The sequence below is a fragment of the Myotis nattereri genome (assembly GCF_964212035.1).
Source record: "Myotis nattereri genome assembly, chromosome: 11".
Classification (NCBI taxonomy): domain Eukaryota; kingdom Metazoa; phylum Chordata; class Mammalia; order Chiroptera; family Vespertilionidae; genus Myotis; species Myotis nattereri.
In genome coordinates, this window is record NC_138086.1 from 3046710 (window position 1) to 3053025 (window position 6316).

Genomic DNA, 6316 nt, shown 5'->3' on the forward strand with positions numbered 1-6316 from the left:
GTTGATATTTTCAGGCCTCACCAAGGCAGGTCACCCTGGGCTGCCCTGGACGGAGGGGCTCCCTGCCGGGCAGGCGTGGCCCAGGAGCCAGCCCCGCCTCTTCACCTGCTGCCGACAGCGCCCTGCGGCTCACCTCTAGCTCTGGGTGGTACCCGCCCAGGTAACGGACCCCAGTCCTCCGCGCCCCCACCACGGCCTGCTTCCCCACCTTTGTGACCGCTCGCCGTTGCCTAGCAACTGCCGCCTCCGCAGTCACCCCCCTCCCACCCAGTGCGCATGCTCAAAGGCCAGTCTTGCCAGCGACAAGTTCTGGACACGGCCTCGGGGTCAGGCACAGCCCCTCTCTGCACATGGCTACTCTGCGCATGCTTGCCGGCCCCCCCCCCCCCCCCCCCGGGCACAGGGCCGCACTGCGCATGCTCCACTGGCCGGAGGGCCCCCACCACGCTCCCTAAAATACGGTGCTTCTAGGGGCCCTGCGGGTTTTCTTTTAAGCTTTGTGCTGGGAGGTCACTGGCTTCTTGGATCTGCAGTTTTCAGGACATTTGACAAAACTTGAGCCATTTATTTTTATTTTTTAAATATGTTTTTATTGACGAGAGAGAGAGAGAGAGAGAGAGAGAGAGAGAGAGAGAGAGAGATACAGAACATTGATGAGAGAGAAACATCGATGGGCTGCATCCTGCACCCCCACTGAGCCTGCTACCCAGGCATGTGCCATGACCAGGAATGGAACCGGCGGCCTCTTGGTGCATGGGTGGATGCCCAACCGAGTGAGGTACACTGGTCAGGGCAGCCATTTATTGGCTCCACTACCTTTTCTGCCTCTACCCCACCCTTCTCTGCTCTGGATTCCGGTTACATTTATATCAGACTTCTCTGTATGTATATGTGCACACGTCGGCAACATGCTTTTTCAGCTGGACAGTGGTGCGAAAGCGTGTGCATTTGGTGGAAACCATACGCTAACTTTGAATTTGCACTTGCCCAGGCTGGGGATAGGCAGTAAGATGCTGTGTGGTGCTGGGCAGCGTCGGTAAGCCGCAGCCCCGGTTAGCCAGGCCACCATGAGGCACACAGCCAGTACTCTACAGCGTAGTGTTAAAATCCGTTTTCCACTTACGGCATTTTCAACTTACGATGGCTTCATTAGGTTGTAACCCCATCATAAGTCAGAGAGCCCTGGGGATTCTGGGATGAAACGCATGACCAGCCTAAGCTGGTCAGGAGATCACAGTGCCCTGGCAGCACTACTTAATTGGGATGGATATCTGACTGAGGCAGGCTGACTGGATGGACTCAGTGTGTTAGTGGAAGCTACTGGAAAATTCCTTTAATTCTTCCTACTGAGGATGAACAAGAAGAGCCTGGAGATGACAGTGGTGCTGGCTCTCTCATCCAGTGAGAGCCCGGAGCTGCTGAGGACCCGCCAGGGCCTCGGGGCGCCTGGGCAGGGGTGGAGGCTGGGGCGAGGCCAGCCCTGGCGCTGTCGTTTCAGCCTGCTGCTGACACGTCTCTCAGTCTCCTCACTCACCCGAGTGACTGAAGTCCCTTCACGCTTCAGCCAGTTTTGGTCTGTTTTTCTGTTACTTGTAACGGGGAGTATTCAGTTGATAAATAGGTGTACTATCACCACCGTAGGGCTGAGGTGTGATGAAAACCTCCCGTGTGTGTGAACTCTTTATATCCATGTATTCCTTTCCTCTATCCACATATTTAACATTTCACGACAGTTTTACTACCTGCATGCTCTATCCCAAAGAAATGGGTGTTTCTTTTTTTTGTTAATCCTCACTGGAGGACATTTTTTTCTATTGATTTTTTTTTTTTTTTAAAGAGAGCGTGGAAGGGAGGGAGGGAGGGGAATAAGAGAGAGAAACACCGCTGCCTCCCACACTCACCCTGACCAGGCTGCAACCCAGGCAGGCACATGTCCTTGAACAGGAATGGAGCCCAAGACCCTCTGGTGCATGGGCTGGCACTCTAACCCACTGAGCACACTGGCCTGGGCAGACATGGGTGTTTCTTGTTAGCTACACGGAATATTTTTCTGCAGGCCTTTGTTTGAAAATTTAACCTTGCAGCTATAACTTTGTAATTCTTGACAGAAGCCTGGCTGACAAGATGGGCATCTTAGTCCTCCTCCAGATGCAGTCCCATCCTTGGCCTAAGACACATGGCCGGGAGCGGGTTCTTGGATGGGGATCATTAGCACGTTGCACTCCGCGCGGCTCTCAGTGGTTGGTGTTTTATGTTGGGTTAGCGTTTTTGCTTGGTTGTTTAAAGAGGGGCCTAGGAAATGGCCCGGATGCAGAGCATGTGCGACTTCCAAGCACCCTCTCTGTGCACACCTCGTCCCGCCCAGACCCGGGTGCAAGCCCTCGCACGGCGCGTTTATTGTAGAATTCCGGTCACAACGGGATACTCTGATACTGGTCTGAAGAGGAAGTTAGAGAACCAGTGGGCAGCAAGACGTGTCGGCTGCTCTGTTGAGTTGCTTGGAGAAGGACACGGATGTGCTTAGAGCAGCGTTTCTCAACCTGTGGGTCGCGACCCCTTTGGGGGTCGAACGACCCTTTCACAGGGGTCGCCTAAATACATCCTGCATATCAGATATTTACATTACGATTCATAACAGTAGCAAAATTACAGTTATGAAGTAGCAACGAAAATAATTTTATGGTTGGGAGTCACACTATGAGGAACTGTATTAAAGGGTCACGGCATTAGGAAGGTTGAGAACCACTGGCTTAGAGTGAACAGGCTGCGCCCACGCCCCCACTGTGCTGAAGAAATCAGCTGTTCTGTGGACTGTATTTAAGGGCTATGTGTGTACACACGTGACAAGAAAGGTCATTGTGCCGCACATCTCATAGGACGGGCAGCCGTGATGGAAGGGCTATGTGTGTGGGTAAGTGTTGGATGAAGGGGAATCTTACTCTGTGTCTTGTCTGTGCAGAAGCAATGCAGGAATGTGGCCAGGTACTGACAGCCATGGAGCCTGTCTTCTGGTTGAGGAGGAGGTGGTCCCACACTTACACTAGAGACAAGTTTGTCTTTTGCTTTTTCTGTGAAGTGATAGATATTTGTCATAAAATTCCTCACACTATGCAGTTATACAAAGAAGAAAGTAAACATGTTTGCACCTAAATCTCACAACCCAGAGTAATTCCCAAGAGCAGATTCCCAAGGCCTGTGCATAGCTAAAATAAAAAGTATCGAGTTTTAGATAAAAATCTTGTACTACAAATTTTTGTTTCTAAATGATCTTTCTAAAATGTGGGGGAGATTAAGAAAACATGAAGGTATTGATATCCCCGTTGCATTATCCCATTGCTCTGCTCACCCATTTATAAAATGAGCTCTGTGCAAACACCCTCCCACGCCTCGCTGTCACTGTGCCATCGGCCTCTTTGTGAGTCTCACAGACAGAGGACACCATAAACTGTTAAGAATACAAGGCAAATAGGTTGCAAAGCTGAATGACAAGCCTTGTGAAAGACTCGGGATTTAATGTAGCTGATGAAAGTGCCGGTGGACTCCAGGTAAAGCCGTCGCTGACTGGAGATCTGGGAGAATTAGGCCAGGTGATGATTTGACAAGGGCGCTGGCCGGGAAGGAGCTTCAAAAGACCAGGTTTGCCAGTCGAGGGATTAAGAGGAGCCCTTGGGAACACACTGAAGAATTTAAAATCATATGTAAAGAAAAGCCTGCTTTAAAAGTCCAAGTTGAAGTGAGCGAAGGTCACTCTGGTTTTCAGTCTGGTCCTGTTTATTCACACAGCCATGGTCTGGCCCGGGGCCCTCCTTTGGCTTCTGGCCGTGGCTTTGTTGTCGCCTGTAATCATGGCCCCTTCTCGACTCCTGCCTGTTCTGGAGACAAGGGACTCACAAGTGAGCACCCAGGCCCTTCATTCAGAGCTCGCTGGGCCAGGGCGGGGGTAGGGCACCGCAGGGGGAACGGGGCGTGGGGTGCCTGATGCAGGCAGTGGGCATGGGGGGCCGAATAGAAGAGGGACACTTCTCCGACGGGGCTGGGTGTGTCTGGCTTTCTCGGCTGGTCCCGAGTCCAGACAGATAGAGGCTGCAGTCACCACCGGGTCCGCCGTTTGGGGCTGGCTGCTGCTGAGGTTGTGGCCTCAGTTCTGTGGTCATGTCCGACTGGCCATCGTCCATTTGCATACTCTCCCCCTCAGTGTTTGTGCTGCGTCACTGTCTGTTGTGACCATAACACTGCAATGCAAGCCCCTCTCCCCTAAACTCAGCGGTTTCAAGCGAGAGGCTTTGCTTTACTTACGAGGACGCCTCAGGCGGGCACTAGGGGCTGGGCTGAGTGGGCGCCGACATCACTTCCCATCTGCACAGGCCATTGCAGAGGAAGCATCCAAGAAGAGAGGCCATGTGCCGGCTCCGGAGGCCGCTGCCTGCCCGGGCCGCCGAAGCGTGCCCTCCTCCAGCCGCGGCCTGTGCCAGGCGGGGCGCTTGCGGAGCGCCTGTCGACACGCCTGTTAGATGCCTAGGCCAAGCAAGTCACGTGTGGAGCCCAAACTTAGGACGCGGGCTTGCAGGGCTGCCCAGTGGGCGCGTGGGTGCAGAGAGCAGGGCGATGGCCAGCTCTGCCCTGGACACGGGCCCGCCGCCCTCACCCTGCGCGACCACAGTTTGCTCTGTGCAGGCAAGCGAGACGTTGGGTGTAAGAAAGCAAGGAGTGGGCCTTGGTTGTCAGTTGTTCTCAAGTATGACAGCATCAGTGGCTTTCCAATGGGGTCTTCGCCCCTGAGTCCAGGACTTGTTAATTTGCAGGTCAGATGTTCGCATAGATCACGAACCTGCTTTTCTGTAGTTCACATACGTGTTTTGTTCAAAGCATAAGTAATTGGAGGTCAAAGTTTTTGTGAAACTCTGATGTCGTATGTGACATGGGGGCAGGATTTTCACCATTACTTGCCTCCTCTCGCTGGTGGTGAAGGCTCCATTCATTTCTTCTGCATTGGCTTTCTTTCTTAGTCATGAGCCTTTCGGTAGCAACTGTCTCGCATGTTATACTTCCCATTCCTATGAAGTCCTATTATAATAACTGTCACTGTCTCTTTATTACCTTCAAAATGAATCCTAAAGCCAGGGAGCGGGGGCCTGAAGGGCGGCAGGTGTGTGCATCTGGGCAGATGGCATCACATCTGTGTACACAGCAGTGCCTGGGGCGGGACTGAAAGGGTCCAGCCGCCCGGGCCCCAACAGCGCCCCATTGTGACCGCCTGGAAACGCTTTATGACCCTTGGCAGACTCACGCCGACCGGAGCAGACACTCTCTCAGAGCAAAGGCCGTGGAAGAGCTTTTACCAAGTCGCACCTCTTTAACAGAAAGAGGCTTAGTGACACGCAAGTGCCAAAAGACACTGAGAATAAAGGAGCGATACAGGCAGTCCTCTTTTTCTGAAATTGCTCTCTTTTGTTATAATCCTGTCAGTGGTTTGGTGTGTGAGTATTTTCATGTATATTTAAAACAAAATTTTCCTTTTTTTTTTTTACTTTTCAATTGCAGTTTACATTCAATATTATTTTGTATTAGTTTCAGGTGTACAGCATAGTTTCCATGTGTATTTTAACTGTTGTCCATTTCTGTGTTATTCTCAGCATAACAATATGCTCAGTGTGGCTCAGCGGTTGAGCGTCGACCTATGAACCAGGAGGTGATGGTTCTGTTCCAGTCAGGGCACATGCCTGGGTTGCGAGCTTGATCCCCAGTAGGGGGCGTGCAGGAGGCAGCCGATCAATGATTCTCTTTCATCACTGATGGTTCTCTCTCTCTCTCTCTTTCTCTCTCCCTTCTTCTCTGAATCAATAATATATATATATACACACACATATATTATATATATAATATATATACTTCTTTTACAGAGAGGAAGGGAGAGGGATAGAGAGTTAGAAACATCGATGAGAGAGAAACATTGATCAGCTGCCTTCTGCACACCTCCTACTGGGGATGTGCCCGCAACCAAGGTACATGCCCCTGACCGGAACTGAACCTGGGACCCTTCAGTCTGCAGACTGACGCTCTATCCACTGAGCCAAACCGGTTACAACTGTGTGTGTGTATATATATATATATATATATATATAAATAAATATAATTTTTAAAAGCATAACCAAGTTAGGAGAACAGGTTGCTCTGTCTTTACTTCCAGGTTTGACCCATTTGTTCCCCTAATACTTGTTAAATGCCTGTTGTGTGACAGTACCACACCGGGACCTACGGAGACCACCAAGTGAAATCAGTTCAGAGCCAGCTCTCAGGTCACAGACTGGAAGGAGAA